We start from the raw sequence: 18,200 nt of genomic DNA, 5'->3' as shown, positions 1-18,200 counted from the left end.
ATTTCAACTGAACATTTCTAGCAACTAGGAAGCAAACTCAAAAGGGAATAAGAATCCCAAACTAGATCAAGGTACTTAGTCTTTGATTACCCATGTGTGTGTAAGTGAGTTCATTTTGGCTCATATGATCATTGTAATCTTCAGAATCCAGCATGGCTAGCTGCATGAGTTACCTTGACTTCAAAAGCATCCTGGATAGAGCCTCACTGCCAGCGAGCATCCATAGCCCCGATGAGGTTATCACTATAATCTCACAAATATTGCTCCATTGCCAGCTAGGCATCCATAGCCCCGATGGAGTTACTTGCATGTTCCCATAGACAATCATTTTGATATTGGATTTCATTGCATTTTCCTTTTCTTGATATTCATTTTCTTTCTCATGCTTTTGATATTTCTTTTTTTTTTTCTTTTTTTTTCTTGGATTGGATTGTAAGTGATGAAACTTACATGGGTCTGATAATTACAATGGTGCTAAAGCAAGATTTTAGATTTTTCACTAGCCATGTCTTCAATTTAAGAGATCACAATGATTTAGAGCAATCGATTAAGTGTATGAGATATAGTAATCAAAAGATGTTAGTACCAAGATACGATAAGTGGTTCTTTTCTGGATTGAGTGCGTATCCCAACCAAAAGAAAATGTTAAAGAGGAACAACCTCAGATTTTGAAGCATTTCATGAATAGATATCTAGGAAAAGGACTGAACATGAGATTCAAGCATGGGCACGTATGTGACAAAATGACACAAACACCTATCTCACAGATGAAAGATTTAATGCGAAGGATTGAATGAAAGGGATGGAAAGAGGTGTTGGATAATAGATAGAATGTTTGAAGATTTGTGCAAGGATAGATAGAAATGTTTTTAGGATGAGTGTTGGTACTTGAGAAGTGATGAAGAGATGGAGGAAAATTGAATTCTGGGACAGAAGGACCCTAAATAGATAGAGGAAATGATAGAAGAATATATTTGGGAAGATGTTTAGATAGAGGGTTGAAAGAAGTTCAAAGATGTGCTCCTGATTGATCTTTCTTATGGATCATTTGAGGTGATGGATTAGTGATGGAGGGAGGTAAGGACCCAAGATAGATGAAAGGGATGAAGAGTTTGATTGTGGAATGAAAGGGCCTAAGATAGATTTGGAGGATGAAGAGATTGAATTTGGAATGAAATATTTGGAGGATGAAGAGATTGACTTTGGAATGAAAGGACCTAAGATAGATTTGGAAGAAGAGATTGACTTTGGAATGAAAGGACCTAAGATAGATTTGGAGGATGAAGAGATTACTTGATCTTGATCTTGACTTGGAGTAGGATCATTTGAGTTTGTACTTTCCTCTTGATTTTGAATTAGATGAGTGGAGGAGATGGAAGGGATATCATGCTCTTTCTTAGGAGGTGGATGTTGAATGGGACTCTACTCTTGAGATGAAAAGGGATCATCGGGGATGGAATACCAAAATTTTAGGGGATCATCATAAGATTCTTGACAGGTGGGATCTTGATCAAAAATGGGATTAGATTGGAGAGCCATGATATCTTGTTCTTGATTTATGTTAGGACTCATTTCCTTTGACTGAGTTTCCTTTTTCTTGGTTTGATGATGAATGGTCATATGAATGATCAAAGTTGATGTTTTTGATAGGTTGATGTAGAGAAATTTACTCCTTTTGGTAAGGGTCTTAGGACTAGGTTGTCTCTTCTTTAACTTAGTTTTGTGATGAAGACTTGTTCATCTCAAAATATGAGGAGTGGTCATACACAAATGATCAATGGTTTCCTTCAATGTTTGGATTGAGATACTTCATTTGGAAACTTAAGTCTACTTTTATCAAATGAAGGTTTAGATGTGCCCTCACGACAAAGTGTGTCAAATGATATGGATAAAGTCTCCCGATATGGAAACTTGATTTGAAAACTTAAGGTTTAAACTTGGTATGTTGTTTGATAGAATCCTTTAGATGATGGACCTTTTGATCAAGGTGATGATAATACCTAATTTTGATAGGATAAAGTCTTATCTTTAGCTAGTTTTGGATTTGACAACTTTTGTTCTAAGACTAACTTGTTTGAATTGGAAATGATTTCTCTGGTGGTTTGATTTGATTTCTTGTGATCACATTTGATATTGGACCTAAAAGGATACTCAAGAAGTTTGAAAACTTTTTCTAGAAAGGCTTGTTTTGCTCTTTGGTTTTCTATGTTTTGACCATGCGCTAAGCCAGAGACTAGATGCGCTAAAAAAAATTCTCAACGCACTAGAGAAAAGACTCCACGTGCTACACTACCCCTTGATACGCGCTAACTGGTTTATTTTTCTTTTGCCTTGGTTCAAAAAGGTCATGTGCCAATATGGGCCACCAATGTGATAACTGTTAAACCCTATGCGCTAAAGTTTGGCTTCCACGCGCTAAACTAATGCTTCAACGCACTAAACTGTTTTCAAAACGCGCTACTTGAAACTGCTAGAATTGGATTTCTATGAAGTGCTAATGTTAAGACTTAATGCGCTAAGGTGAAGGTTTAATGTGCTAAAAGATGGTCCCCATGTGCTAAGAAGTTGCTCTCATGCGCTAAACTGCTCTGATATATTTTGACTTGGTTGTTTTTCTGTGATTTTTGGAATTATTAACACTTGTGATTTTGATGGATGATTTCTTTTTGGGTACTAAGCTTACTAAGTCGAATAGATAAACTCTTGATCACTTGGTTTGATATTCCCCTAATCTTGTTGGATGAAAGTCTTTCCTAAAGATAGTTGAAATGTTGACAACCATCTCAAAAGATGTTTTGTTGGATTTGGAAATCTTCTCCACTTTATGATTTTTCCTTGTTTGAACTGACTTTTGAGTTTGATTGTTGGATACTTTGCAAGATATTTTAACATTTGTGACAAAAATACATAGCACACATGAAGACAATGATCATCCTAATGCTAAACATTGAGTGTATATTCTTTTGAGGATGTGTTCAAATCCTCGATGTTATCACTGGTTTGATTTACAACAAAAGACACATCAGATAGACTCTTTATTCAAAGGTCATTGACAATATCATAGCCCACTAGTCTCGATACTCCGTCAGCTCAAACAGCCTTGTCACCCCCTAGAGGGTGCCCATTTTTTTGCCTTTTGCCAGAAATTAACTCAAAGTGAATTGCTTCACAATTGAGTAGTTATCTTGGGGGCAGATTCTTCCCCACCCTTGCACTATGATATTGCCAATGTTTGGCAACTGACTTAGTTCAAGGTTTCTATTTCTAAGGTTCATAATCAGGCTTCCTAATCGGCCGTCAATGATAAACTCCCTCAGGAGGCTTTACGTATCGCAAGGATACTGGGGGAAGGCTAATCGCTGTGCGTAACCATTGAAAGAGACTTTTGTCACCCTCCACTTTTGATTATAGTGGGTTGGAACACTTGGCATCAAAGCCATTTCCCACTTAGGTCATTCCCTTCACACCGGCCATAAACGACTTTAAGAGTTGATTCCAACTCCTCGGGAAGGCAGGCCTGCTAAAGGTTTTATGCTTGAAGTAAAGAAAGCTTAAGAGTGGTTTGGCTTTTTGGTCACCCAGTTATGGGGAGAGCATATACCTTCCACTTTCGAGACAAGGCAATCAAGTTGTTCTTTTTAGCCTTCAAGACAATGATTTGCTAACTTCTATTGGGAGATGTTGCTCCAAGAAAAAGCATGGTGTTCTTTTTAACCTTTCATAGCAAAGTGTGTATTTCCAAAAACTTTTGAAAAATAAACATGGTCAACAAAATAAATCGTGATGTTGGTCAACAAAATTAATGTCGATAGGGGAAAATTTTCCCTCTTTGCCTTGCACAAAATGAAGATGAGGTTCTTTTTCCTTTTTCAATTTATTGAGATTGATCTTTTTAGGCACCAAAGGAAGGTGAAGTTTGTTTTAACCTTGCTAAAAGTAAATTTGCTTGTTCTTTTTAGAGCTTCCAAAATGAAGTGTTTTTCCTAACTTGCAGGAATGAAAGTTTTGCTTTGTTGTTCTTTTTACCATGCAATAAAGAAATATGACTTTTCTTTTAAAACACCAAAAAGGAAGACATGAAGTTCATTTTATGCATCCAAATGAAATGATGAGGTTTATTTTAACTTGTGCAAAAAATGAGAGTGAGTTCTTTTTAACCAACTTTTGTTGAAAGAAAGTAGAAAAAGAGACTTAAACCCTCTAAACTAACTCCTTCCCCTGCACAAAAAAGATTAGAACCTACACATAGTTAGTCTAAGAGAAACAACACAAAACACAATACCATTTATCGATCGACCACACAATATAACAATAAAACATGGATCTTCCAGTGAAAAACACACTGTGGCACTGTTTGATCCGACAAAAGTAAAAAGAAAGAGTGTATCTAATGGTGAAAACCTCTTTGAGGCGCCTGAGGATGAAGGGTTTGACATTCTCCCTGCTAATGCACAACAGGAACAATCAACGATTCTCATCGAGGAAACCAAAGAGTACAATATGGGGACTCCTGAAAATCCTTATCTCATACATCTAGCATCTCTTCTCACTCCAGAAGAACAACCTAAGTTTATAGAGTTCTTCGAGAAGCGCCAGATCAACTTTGCATGGTCATATGCAGACATGGCTGGGCTTAATCCTGATTTAGTCATGCATCACCTCACCATAGCAAAAGAAGCCAAACCTATCAAGCAAAAGCTTCGTAAGATGCATCCTCAAATTGCAGTACTCATCAAAACAAAACTCAAGAAACTCCTAGATGTTGGTTTCATTAGACCAATTGATTATGCAGAATGGATCTCCAATATTGTGCCTGTCAGCAAACCAAAAGGGGGCATCCGCATTTGTACTGACTTCAGAGATCTAAATAAGGCCTATCCTAAGGATGACTTCCCCCTACCAAACATTGACATCATAGTGGATCTGACAGCCGGACATGCCATGCTTTCACTCATGGATGGCTTTTCAGGATACAATTAGATAAAGATCGCACCAGAAGATCAACATAAGACAACCTTCACCTATCCATGGGGCACATATTGCTGGAATGTGATGCCTTTTGGTCTAAACAATGTAGAAGCGACCCATCAATGAGCAATGACCACCATCTTCCATGACATGATGCATACTATGATGGAAGATTATGTGGATGACTTACTAGCAAAATCACTCACTAGAGAAGGGCATCTCCACATCTTAGATAAAATCTTTGATAGACTGGAACAATACCATGTTCGACTCAACACAAAGAAATGTGTCTTTGGAGTAACCTTTGGGAAGCTTCTAGGATACATTGTCTCAAGCAAAGGTATTGAGGTCAACCCAGCAAAGGTAAAGGCAATCATGGATATGCCACCACCAAAGAATATCAGTCAGCTAAGGACATTACAAAGGCGACTCCAATCTATCTGTAGATTCATCGCACAATTGGTTGATAAGTGTCACCCATTTACACATCTGCTACATAAGAATATCCGCTTTTAGTGGGATGCCAGATGCTAGCAAGCATTTCAAATGCTTAAAGACTATCTCATGAATCCACCATTGCTGATGCCACCAGATCCAAGTAGACCGTTGTTACTCTATATCTCAGCGACAAGTACAACATTGGGTGTACTACTGGCACAACATAATACATAAGGAAAAGAGTGTGCTATTTACTACATCTCTCGCACATTGGTGGGCTATGAACTCAATTACACACCTATTGAGCGAGCTTGCCTAGCAGTAATCTTAGCAGCCACTAAACTGAGGCACTATCTGTTAACACACAATGTACAACTCATTGCAAAGATTGATCCACTCAAGTATTTACTCAACAAAGCAGCATTGACAGGTCACTTGGCCAAATGGGTGATGATTCTAAGTGAATTTGACATTGAGTATGTAGACCATAAAGCTATCAAAGAGCAGGTTTGTAGCGTCGTAAATTGTACGCACTTGCTAGGGTGGTACAATTTCACGCCTAGTTTAGCACCCGCCTTGGCGCATTTTGCATTTTGCATTGCATTTCCCCTTTAGTACTTAATTAATTAAGGTAATTAGGTCTAAGGTCCTATTTCATCATCTTCCATATCATAAATTTGGGCCCTTTTCATTAAAGTGTGCCCTTTTCATTTTATTCCTCTAATACATCGTTTAACTCTAATTAGGTCCTATTTTGAACTTGGGGGCTTGATTTCGGGGGTCAAAATATCTCAAAATCACCTGTAACTTCAGGATTCTCTCTAAAATCATCATATCTGACGGCCCTAAAAATTTGGTGAAAAGTTGTCGGGACCATGGCGCCCGGAGTGCACACGGTCCCGGACATTTTTCCCAAAATTTTAGGAGCGCGATCCAATCATAAAATAAAGCTTAACCCCAAGAAATTGGTGGGAGATTCAATCTTTAGGTTGGCCAAAAGTTGAAATTAAGACCTAGGGTTTCATATATAAGACCTCTCTTTCTTCATTTGAAAGGATCCAGAATTTTGGTTTCAAGGGCCTTCTACGCAGCGAAAGAGCAGATCTTTGAAGACTTCAACAACATTCAAACTTCCATCCATCAAGCATTCATCAAATTCATTCATCCATTTAGGGCTTTGAAGACATTGAAGAGCAATAGGGGGTCACCGACTGAAGATTGGCTTGTACCCCTCCCTTGGGGTTGGGATCTTGCACACACACAAGGTCTGCACACACACATTACTTTTACAATACAACTTGGCTATTCATGGAGGTGGAAATCACCAAAGCAGGAGTTTGACTAAGGAAAAACCCTATATAGCTACCCTACAACCCTTTTCAGATATAAGTGCAGATTTCTGAATTCGAAGGACGACGCAAATTGCAGATCTGACAGAAGCGGACCGAGATAGAACTTCAGACCAAATTTCAGTGCAAAAGACCAGGACAGGGGCGTGGGGCACCCTGGTCCTACCAGGACAAGGGCATTGGGTGCCTTGGTCCCTGGGACAGTGGCGCTGGGTGCCCTGGTCCCTCTGTCAGACAACAATTTTTAGCATTTCCGACAGTTTTCCAGGTTGTAAAACAACAGTTTCAGGAGCAGTTTCAGGGGTAGAATCAGGATAGTGGCGCCTGTGCCCCCGTCCTAAACATTTTCACTTAGATTTTAACTCCAGGTACACATCTGCATTCTCCTCTTATCCTTGTGTTTACAGCTTTCCATTGCTTAATCTCAATCTTGCAATCTTGTTACTGGTTCATACTTGCACTCTAGGGCTAGTAGTTGAACTTGCATCATTTTATCTATCATTTGCAACAAAGGAATAGAAATCCTAATAGGTAGCCCGTGGCTCTCTCTTCCACAAAAAGAAGTAGCCAATTGTGTGATACCTCTAGGCTCTTTCATATTCCACAAGTGTGTGATTGAAAGTGAGATTAGGGCATGTTTGCTTAGTGTCACTTTTTCCCCTACACATCTTTGGTGAACCCGACGTGAACTCCAATCTTCTCTAATTCTGATTTATGTTTTCAAATTTGAGTGTTTATGCTATTTCAAATTCAAATTTTTATTTACACATTTTAATTTCTTGCAAGATTCAAAAATTTAGAGGAAATTTTTGCTAATTTTTTTCAATTCAAAGTTGAACTTGTGGATAGCTTAATTGGGATCAATAATTTCAAATCTGATTTAGGAACTCATTTGAATCATAAATTTCATTTTCTAAATCTACATTCTAAGTGCTTGCATTGGTTAAAATTAAACATTTCCTTCTATTTTGCATGTCTTATCATTTGAAAGAGGAAAATTGTTGTCATGATGCATTCACTTCATAGATGTGATAATGGGTTAGCTTCCCTTGTTTCAATTTTTCCTTCTCCTAAAAAACCTCCCCCCATCTATAACAACATTTTAGTGCCTAAAAGAGTTGCTACCAATCCATTTGACACTCTCCCATGCTCTAAGGATGGAGACTTTAAGAGTGATCTTGACAATTCTCCTAAAATGTGCCCTTCCTATTTAGCTATCCTAGAGGAAGAGAATGATATCATAAACACCTTTCTTAATGTTACTTCACCTTCCCTACATGATGCCTCTCTAAGTGAAAAGGTATTGATGGACATTGACTTATTTTCTCCTAAAGTTGGTCCTTCCAATGGGGGCATGTTAGTGCAACAAGAGGTTATGAACACTTCTTTCAAAGATCTCCTTCCAAAGCATGAATCTTTGGAGAAATATGTTCATGTTCCTCCTAAAAAATACTCCCTTCATGAGGATCCTTTTGTGCAAGAAGATGACATTATCCCTACATTTCCTAGTGATGGCATTTCCTTTTCCAACAAAATTCCCACTAGAGATGATGAATTAATGATAAATGCTTACCCTTCTCCTAAAGTTTGTCTTACCCATAAGCATCCCTTAGAGAAAGAAGATGAAATAATAAGCAATTTCCTTAATTCTCTCTCCCCTAAAGATCATATTGAACATATTTTAAGGAAAGAGGATGAGTTTAACACATCTATTGATGCTCTCCCTCCTAAGAATGAGGAATTAATAGACAATGTTATCTCCTCTCCCGAAATTGACAATACTTCAAACATTCCTTTCAACTACTTCACTATTTGGGATGAACCATTAGAAGAAGGTGTAGATTATTCTCTACCCCTAGCCAAAGGGGATGAAATCAATATTGAAAAATCCCTTGATAGTTTCTCACCTTCCTTGAATCTCAATCATTCTCCCTCTAAAAATAAAGCATCTCCCTCTCCTCAACTTGGTTCTACTCATAAGGAAACCCTAGTTCAAAGCAAGATGGTTAACATCTCTTTCAAAGATCTCCCTCTCAAAAGTGAGACTTTAGAGAGTAATGTTGATCCTTCTCTTAGAGAGTTTATTCCCCATGTAGATCCTTTGATGATAGAGGATGATATGACCTTTCCTAGTATTACTCTTCCTACTGGAACATCAATGCCTACCCCTTGTCTCTCTCCTAAAATTGATTTAATCTGTGATAAGATCTTAGTGCAAGAGAATACTATCAATAATTCTTCCAACACTTTTGTTCATTCCTCTAAACCATCCTCAATCAATTTGATACGTGTGAATGAAACACCTAACAAACCTCTCTTCACTGTCCAAGGTGCTTGTCCTTCTCAAAATTCTCAACCTTTAAATAAGCCTATCTTAGTGGTTCAAGGTGGTTATGCTAATGATTCCTTTTTCACTCCTAAGAAACCTATTATTACTATGCAAGGAGGTTATTCTACTAAGAGCCCTTATGAGTATGCTAAGCAACTGACTAGAGAGAGTTATAATGCGGTTGCTCATACCTATAATACTAGAAATAATAGGCAGCCTAATCCTCCTCCTGTTACTCCAGTTTCTCTTCCTAATCCTCAACCAATTCTTCTGCAAGCTCCACGTATTTCACAAGTTCTTGGTAAGGAATATGATCTCATAGAACAACTTAAAGCTACCCCTGCTAAGATATCCCTTTGGGATTTGATCCAAACTTCTTCCACTCATCATGGAATGTTACAAGATGCCTTGAAAGATTTGAATGTTCCTCCACCTAATACATCTAGTAATATAGTGTCTTTGGTTAACTCTGTGATGAATCCTAAAGCTCAAATTGTGTTTACTCAAGATGAGTTGCCTACTAGTGAAATTCAACATCAATATGATCCCTTGATGATTGTGGTTATCATAAATGACACTTCTATAAGACGAACACTGGTAGATAATGGTTCTGGCCTTAATGTGTGTAGCATTAATCTATTGCATAAGATGAATGTGGATACATCCCTTATTGAGCCTGACTCTCATCCCATTCGAGGCTTTGATAATGTGGCTAAGTCTTCATTAGGTATTATCACCTTACCCATCACAATGGGACCTGTTACTTTGCCTACTCCTATCCATGTTATGTCAGGAAATCTAACATACAACTTGTTATTAGGGAGACCTTGGATTCACAGTATGCAAGTTGTCCCCTCTACATTGCATAGACAAGTTAAATTTATTTATAATAATAAGACATATACCTTGATAGGTGATACTAATTTTCAAGCTTGTTTGCAAACATCTACTTCCAAAGGGAGTTCTTCTAAGCCTTCCTCTTCTAGTGATGACTCGTTAAACAAGATACCTATGGATGAATCATCACCCTCTGATAATCAAAATTCTTTGGATGAGTCTGAAGTTCCTGAAGAAGATTCTTCTCAACTTGAATCTACACATGAAAAGGCTTTTGATCCTGAGAAGGTTTTCATAGAAGACGATTGGGGATATCTTGATTTCAATCCCACCTTTCTAGGTGAGTATAGGGTTCCTCCTAGAGAGCTTAAAGTTAAAAAGAAGGAAGAAACTAAAGATCAATCAGTCTTACCTGAACCTATGAGCAATAATTTTGTGGCCACTTCTCAAACTTCTTCTCCTCACACCTCTAATTCTGAAGAATTTGATTCTTTGTCTTATGAAAAACCACCTTTTCTTTCTGAAATGGCTAATCGTTATGGTCATTATTTTCATATTTTGGCTAAGAGTGGCTATAGTGGAAATGGTTGTGGCACAAATGAACAAGGAATTAAAGTTCCTTTAGAACATAACATGCATGAATATTCATTTGGACTTGGATATAATCTTTCTAAGCCCACCAAAGCATCTAAAAGACCATCTCTCAATGTGAATGCTATATTTAGTAGTGATGATGATCTCACTTCAACTAAATCATCTTCTACTTCTATCAACTCTCATTCCCCTCATAAGGAAATCTTGGCGATGAACAAATCTCTTTATGACTCCCCTCAAATTTCTAAATCCACTTATGAATCTTTATCTCCTATTCATCATAAAGTCCTTTCCTCTAGGGATAAGGCTCTAATAAATTACACTCATCTCTCTTCTAAGATTTCTCGTAACTTTCCTTCTTCAATTTTTATCATTTTTTACATGTTTTTGACCTCACTTATAGTTGAGCATTTAGCATGTCATATTCAAATACCTCATTCAATCTGTCATGTCTTTAAATAACATTAATGGCTATTATGTTGCTCATCATTATGTGACATTGGTAGCTCATTTATTGGGGGCTCATTGTCATTCATGATGGTACAATTTCAAGTGCAATCATATTTTTGAAGCAACATAATAGCCTAATGTTCTATGTTATCTCTTGTTACTATGGGGACAAGAGTGACTTCATACATCTCTTCTTTTTATGGTTAAAATTTCCCTTTGGGGTAATAGTGTGGAAATATTGATCATCTTTGCTTTAGAATTATCTTTTCCTAGATATGGGAGAAGATGTGTATTCTCTTTCTTATCCTACCCACTTCTTGTGAGGAGCATTTTACATACACTAATGTCTTGCTTGCATGAACTCAGGTGAGTATGTAGTACATTTTGTTTATGTCTAAATCTCTCCCTGGAAGATTGTGTAAGTCCTTCTCATTGACCTTATCCTTGGGAGGCAATGATCTTTTCTTATTTTTATCTAAGGATCCACTTTTTCCTATTTCATGGATGGTGTGAACTTTATTACTTGATGTTATTCCTTGTATGTATTTGTTGTTGTTTGTTCAAGGATTCTCTCTTACAAGAGGTGTAAGTCCTTGACTACAACCTCTTTTGCACTTGGTAAAATACATCCATAATGAATTCACTCTCCCAACTAGGTTAAAAAGAGCATCATCCTTTATGAAGAATCACTTTCACCTTGCAAAAGAAGGAAGTATTGCATTCTTATTCTCTTCTTTGTCTTATTCTAGAAGATGTTATGTATGTCTAGGACAATTCCTCTCGAGGATAGGTGTCTTTTGTACAAAGATCTCTTCTCCTCTAAGGATCTCCTTTATACATACCACAAGATATCCCTTTTCAACTATCTTATCTTTTCTTCTCTTTGCATTTTGTTTCCATTTACATCCTTCATCTTGTGTTAGAGAACTCTCAAATCCTCACACTCTTTGTTGTGTTGGAATTGAGATTTAGTCTTCTTTCTTATCAAATGATTCTCCATTAGTTTTTGATCTCATATCAAATCTTCTTGTGAGCATTTGTCATCAATATTCTTCAACAATTCGAAGTGGTAAACATGATACCCTGTTTCAACTCACTAAAATTAGCAAGCCGAAATAGGGGGGGCATAAAGCTACCCTCGAATTTTCATCACCTTCCTTAGTAAGCATTAGGTGATTTTGTGATCTAAAATGTGGTTTTGTAGGTTGTGGTTCTTAACTGAGTACTGCAGATGTCGCTCGGGGCTTCACCCGACAACTTATGGATATATCCTTTTCCAAATAATGTTTACTTTTCTGTACTTTAGCTTACATATGCACGTAGTGTTCATATGACCACTAAAGTGGGGGCTAAATGTAGCGTCGTAAATTGTATGCACTTGCTAGGGTGGTACAATTTCACACCTAGTTTAGCACCTGCCTTGGCACATTTTGCATTTTGCATTGCATTTCCCCTTTAGCACTTAATTAATTAAAGTAATTAGGTCTAAGGTCCTATTTCATCATCTTCCATATCATAAAGTTGGGCCCTTTTCATTAAAGTGTGCCCCTTTCATTTTATTCCTCTAATACATCATTTAACTCTAATTAGGTCCTATTTTGAACTTGGGGGCTTGATTTCGGGGGTCAAAACATCTTGAAATCACTTGTGACTTTGGGATTCTCTCTAAAATCATCATATCCAATGGCCCTAAAAATTTGGTGAAAAGTTGTCGGGACCATGGAGCCCGGAGTGCACACGGTCCCGGACATTTTTCCCAAAATTTTAGGAGTTCGATCCAATCATAAAATAAAGCTTAACCCCAAGAAACTGGCAGGAGATTCAATCTCTAGGTTGGCCAAAAGTTGAAATTAAGACCTAGGGTTTCATATATAAGAGCTCTCTTTCTTCATTTGAAAGGATCCAGAATTTTGGTTTCAAGGGCCTTCTATGCAGCGAAAGAGTAGATATTTGAAGACTTCAACAACATTCAAACTTCCATCCATCAAGAATTCATCAAATTCATTCATCCATTTAGGGCTTTGAAGACATTGAAGAGCAATAGGGGGTCACCGACTGAAGATTGGCTTGTACCCCTCCCTTGGGGTTGGGATCTTGCACACACACAAGGTCTGCACACACACATTACTTTTACAATACAACTTGGCTATTCATGGAGGTGGAAATCACCAAAGCGGGGTTTTTACTAAGGCAAAACCCTATATAGCCCCCTACAACCCTTTTCAGATATAAGTGCAGATTTCTGAATTCGAAGGATGCCGCAAATTGCAGATCCGACAGAAGCGGACCGAGACAGAACTTCACACCAAATTTCAGTGCAAAAGACCAGGACAGGGGCATGGGGCACCCTAGTCCTACCAGGACAGGGGCGTTGGGTGCCTTGGTCCCTGGGACAGTGGCGCTGGGTGCCCTGGTCCCTCTATCAGACAACAATTTTTAGCATTTCCGACAGTTTTCTAGGTTGTAAAACAACAGTTTCAGGAGCAGTTTCAGGGGCAAAATCAGGACAGTGGCGCCCGCGCCCCTATCCCAAACATTTTCACTCAAATTTTAACTCCAGGTACACATCTGTATTCTCCTCTTATGCTTGTGTTTACAGCTTTCCATTGCTTAATCTCAATCTTGCAATCTTGTTACTAGTTCATACTTGCACTCTAGGGCCAGTAGTTGAACTTGCATCATTTTATCTATCATTTGCAACAAAGGAATAGAAATCCTAATAGGTAGCCCGTGGCTCTCTCTTCCACAAACAGAAGTAGCCAATTGTGTGATACCTCTAGGCTCTTTCATATTCCACAAGTGTGTGATTGAAAGTGAGATTAGGGCATGTTTGCTTAGTGTCACTTTTTCCCCTACACAAGGTTATTGCAGATCAGTTGGCTGATGCACCTCTCATAGGTGATCATCCTCTCATTTCCAATTTTCTAGATGAAGAGATATTCATGATCACAACAACACAACCATGGAAACTTTACTTTGATGGTTCATGCACTAGGCATGGCTCGGGGGCAGGCATTTTGTTTATCACACCCCAAGGTGACAGCATTCCGAAGTCTTACAGGCTCACATTTCCATGCACCAACAACATCGCAGAGTATGAGGCCTTGATCACAGGACTCAGGTTAGCCGTACAATGGAAATTACAAGAACTACAAGTATATGGCGACTCCCAATTGGTCATTCGACAAGCAACCAATGAATATCAGACCAAGGATGATAAACTCATGCCATATAAGCAAATGGTGGACACTCTAAAGACATCATTTACTACTATCACTTTTGAACAGATACCAGGAGATCAGAATCGAGCTGCTGACGCCATGGCTACCATCGCATCTCTCTTAGATCTTCCATAGAATTCAACATGCTACGAGTTCTTGGTAGAACAACTTTGGATTCCCGCTTATGATATCCCCGAATCCAAAATGATATGTCATCTTGTCGGTTCTGAATCCCCATGGTATGGCAAATTTTACACCTATCTCCGCGATCACACCCTTCCTCCCAACCAATCGAATAACCAACGTAAAACCTTCATTCGCCAAATTGCTCGATATACCATTATTGCTGAAACCCTATACCGACGTGGTCTTGATGGTACTCTCCTTCGATGTCTGGAACAAGGTGAGATAATGTAGGCTTTGGAAGAAGTCCATGAAGGAATTTATGGAGCCCATGCAAGTGGTCCATCACTAGCCAAGAAACTCCTGTGCAATGGATACTATTGGCCATCTATGGAAAAAGATTCCTATTACTTTGTCAGAAAATGCAAGAAATGCCAAGTTCATGGCGACCTGATACATGCACTAGCACAGGAACTAAAACCAATCACAACACCATGGCCTTTTTGTCAATGGGGTCTTGACCTTGTGGGTAAGATCCATCCATCTTCATCCAATGGCCATAAATTCATTATTACCGCCACTGAATATTTCACAAAGTGGATCGAAGGTGTTCCACTTACCCAAGTCACCGGCAAGCAGATCGCCTCATTCATCCTCAACTACCTCATCTGTTGGTATGGTGTACCCATGTCCATCATCACAGATAACGGTCTTCCTTTCAAAAATCAGGATGTCCGTGAACTTTGTGAAAAATTTCATATCCAACACCACTTTTCCACTCCCTATTACCCACAAGGCAATGGTCAGGATAAAGCATCCAATAAAAACATATTGAGGATCCTAAAGAAGACAGTCAATGATGCTGGTCGTGATTGGCATGTTCAACTAAATCCAGCGCTATGGGCATATCGAACTAGCATTCGAACCCCTACAGGTGCAACTCCTTATTCGTTGGTCTATAGTGAAGAAGCTATCTTGCCTATTGAGGTCAAGATACCATCATTACTAGTTTCCTTGCACAATCTCATTGATGATGAAGCATACAGAGTCTCACGCCTCCAAGACTTAGAATTACTTGATGAGAAGCGACAAGCTACATACAATCATCTCAAAGCCTATCAGTAGCACATGAGCAGAAGCTACAATCACCAAGTTAGACCTCATACATTTGAGGTAGTTGATCTTGTTCTATGAGAGAATCCTCACAACCAACCAAACAGAGAACATCAGGGCAAGTTTGAATCAAACTGGCTGGGCCCATATGTTGTCACTGCTGTGTTCGGGTCCGGGGCATATCAGTTGGCTACATCAGAAGGAGAACTGCTTGCAGATCCAATCAACAACATGCACCTAAAAAAAATTTATACCTAAGGTGTACAGAGCATCAGGCTCCCCTACATACTAGAAAATACCAAAAACATTCAGAAAAATGTCCTGAAGAAAATACAAAAACATGCAAAAAAGTAAAGAAAAATCATGCATCCAAACGGTGAACAACCACTCCGGTGGCACCTTGGGTAAGTACGATGGTGAAAACCTAGCAAACAGGCACCACTCGTAAAGGCTATGACTCCATTATCTTTCAGGCTCGTTGCGATCACATTCATACACACATCCATCCATCCGAAGCCATGGCTTGTTATTCATCTGCAATTAAGATAGTACTCAATGCGTCTTGCATCCCGCTTTTTCATAGTCATGTCTAAAAAGTGGGGGCAATGCCCTTAACCTATTGATGGAAGTGGACTCTACATTGTCTTATGATTCATTAAGTTCTTCATTCAAAACAATCATAAAAATACCAAAAACATTGGAAAATGTCTCAACAAAATCCAAAAAAACATTCAAAACAATTCAAAAATCCAAAAACATCGACAAACCATTGAAAAATCACACAAAAACATGGTAACACTTTGTACATACTCATCCACGTAGATACAAAACAAACATTGAAAAACTACTCACATGATGACCATTTACCAATCAAACCACACAATCAACATTAACACTCAAAACTGTCTTCAACAAGGATGCATCCTTCCTTACCAAAACAAAGACAAAAGTGACATTTTCTTTGACAAGAAAATTATGTTTATCTATCAAATACTTGGTTGATTTGTGAGTACAATCATTCATTTATCTATATCAGGATCTTTCAACATTATTTTGTATCATTTGCGCATTATTTTCGATGAAGTTTTGGGGCATGTACTAATGGTGTCTATGTGGGAAGTTCACCAAGCTACGTGATCTTATGCCACATGCAGTCATGGATCATTACGGCTTGCTAACTACAGCATATACCTTGACCATATGATCATGAACCATTACCAAGGATCCTTATTCTTTATTCTTTATGTATATACTATTTGTTTCCAGGTACAATGCTCTTCCTTTGGTTCCTCCTACCTCATCCAAACTGGATAAAGGTTTTTATCTCTTAGTATGGTATGCACTTGTCTCAGGATATGATCAGCCTAAGATCAAGGAGGATGATCCAAGTCATGCATGAACAGAGATAATCCTTGTTTGTTCCGCAAGCAATACTCTGGTTGACTTGACCCTTATATCAAGTCATTTGTATTAACTTGCTATATAAAATCCATGTAAAGAATACTCAGGTCATCTTGAATCATTATGTCAAGATGCTTGTATTCTCTTCCAACATTTTAAAGATCAATGATGAAAATAGAGAACTATGGATCGTCATCTCATCTCATATGTATATATTACATTTTGTTGCATTCCACCCATCCATACATTCATAATAGCTACATATCATGCATACATAGTCATAATAATGCATACTCTATTTTCCTCTTCTTCCATAGGAATGAGCCATAGGTCCTCCATTTCTTCTATCTAACATCGAACCCCCCCACCCTCCCCATCTCAATAATCAACATCACATACCCTACATCATTTCCCAATCAACCCAATCAAGCCACATTCATCACCATCCATCTCTAAATAGGAGGGATTGTGTTTCCTATGCTAAGTCATCCAATAAGCCAAGCACGTTACTCTGTCTACACAAGTACATCAACTCCCACACACCTAGACTATCAACAGATACTCTGATCAAGTATCTTCGGGTCTCAACAGGTAATCGATTATGGTAATCCTAGACTACATCAGGCATTTATCATAATGACCTAGTCTCAACAGGGCTGCCATGATTCCCCACAACCATCCATCACACGCACACACTATCAGTTGATCAACCAATCAAACACAATCACTTCAGACAATTACATCAATTGTCTATGTCTCAACGAGTATTTTGCTTCATACACCTTGACTTCATCAGGCAATTACATCAATTGTCTAAGTCACATCAAGTCACTTTGATTCACTTACTCAGACTTTATCATGTCCAAGTGACCAACTGACATCAACTGTCGCGCTTTGACTTTACCGGGGCAATTAAACCGATTGCACCAGATTGTCCAACCAATTTTGATCAATTGTATAGCATCAATCCAAACCCCACACTACATTTGCTATGTATCTCTTGCATGACCTCAGGGTACTCGCTGGCTTGTTGTTTCTCCCTATTCACTCTATTTTTCTTCCATTCTTTCACTGTTGTTGCTAATTTCTTCTATTCTACCTCCCCTCCACTTCTCATTCTTTTTCGAGAGATCACCTGATTTTTCAAAAAAATATGGCCCATCTCTCGAGGGGGCATACCACCCACTAAATTAACATTTATGGGGCATTTTCTTCACACCAGTTTTTCTTTCTTTGAAACGATGTGATAAACCGCACCGTCTCAAAGAGGGGCAAATGTAGTCACACAAATCTGTCCAGCTTAATTAAATAAATATTCGCTATTTATTTGATTAAAAATCCACTAGCCACCAGTTAATTAAATTAATATTTAATTAA

The sequence above is a fragment of the Cryptomeria japonica genome, chromosome 8 (assembly GCF_030272615.1).
Source record: "Cryptomeria japonica chromosome 8, Sugi_1.0, whole genome shotgun sequence".
NCBI classification, from domain to species: Eukaryota; Viridiplantae; Streptophyta; class Pinopsida; order Cupressales; family Cupressaceae; genus Cryptomeria; species Cryptomeria japonica.
This window is presented reverse-complemented; position numbering follows the sequence as displayed.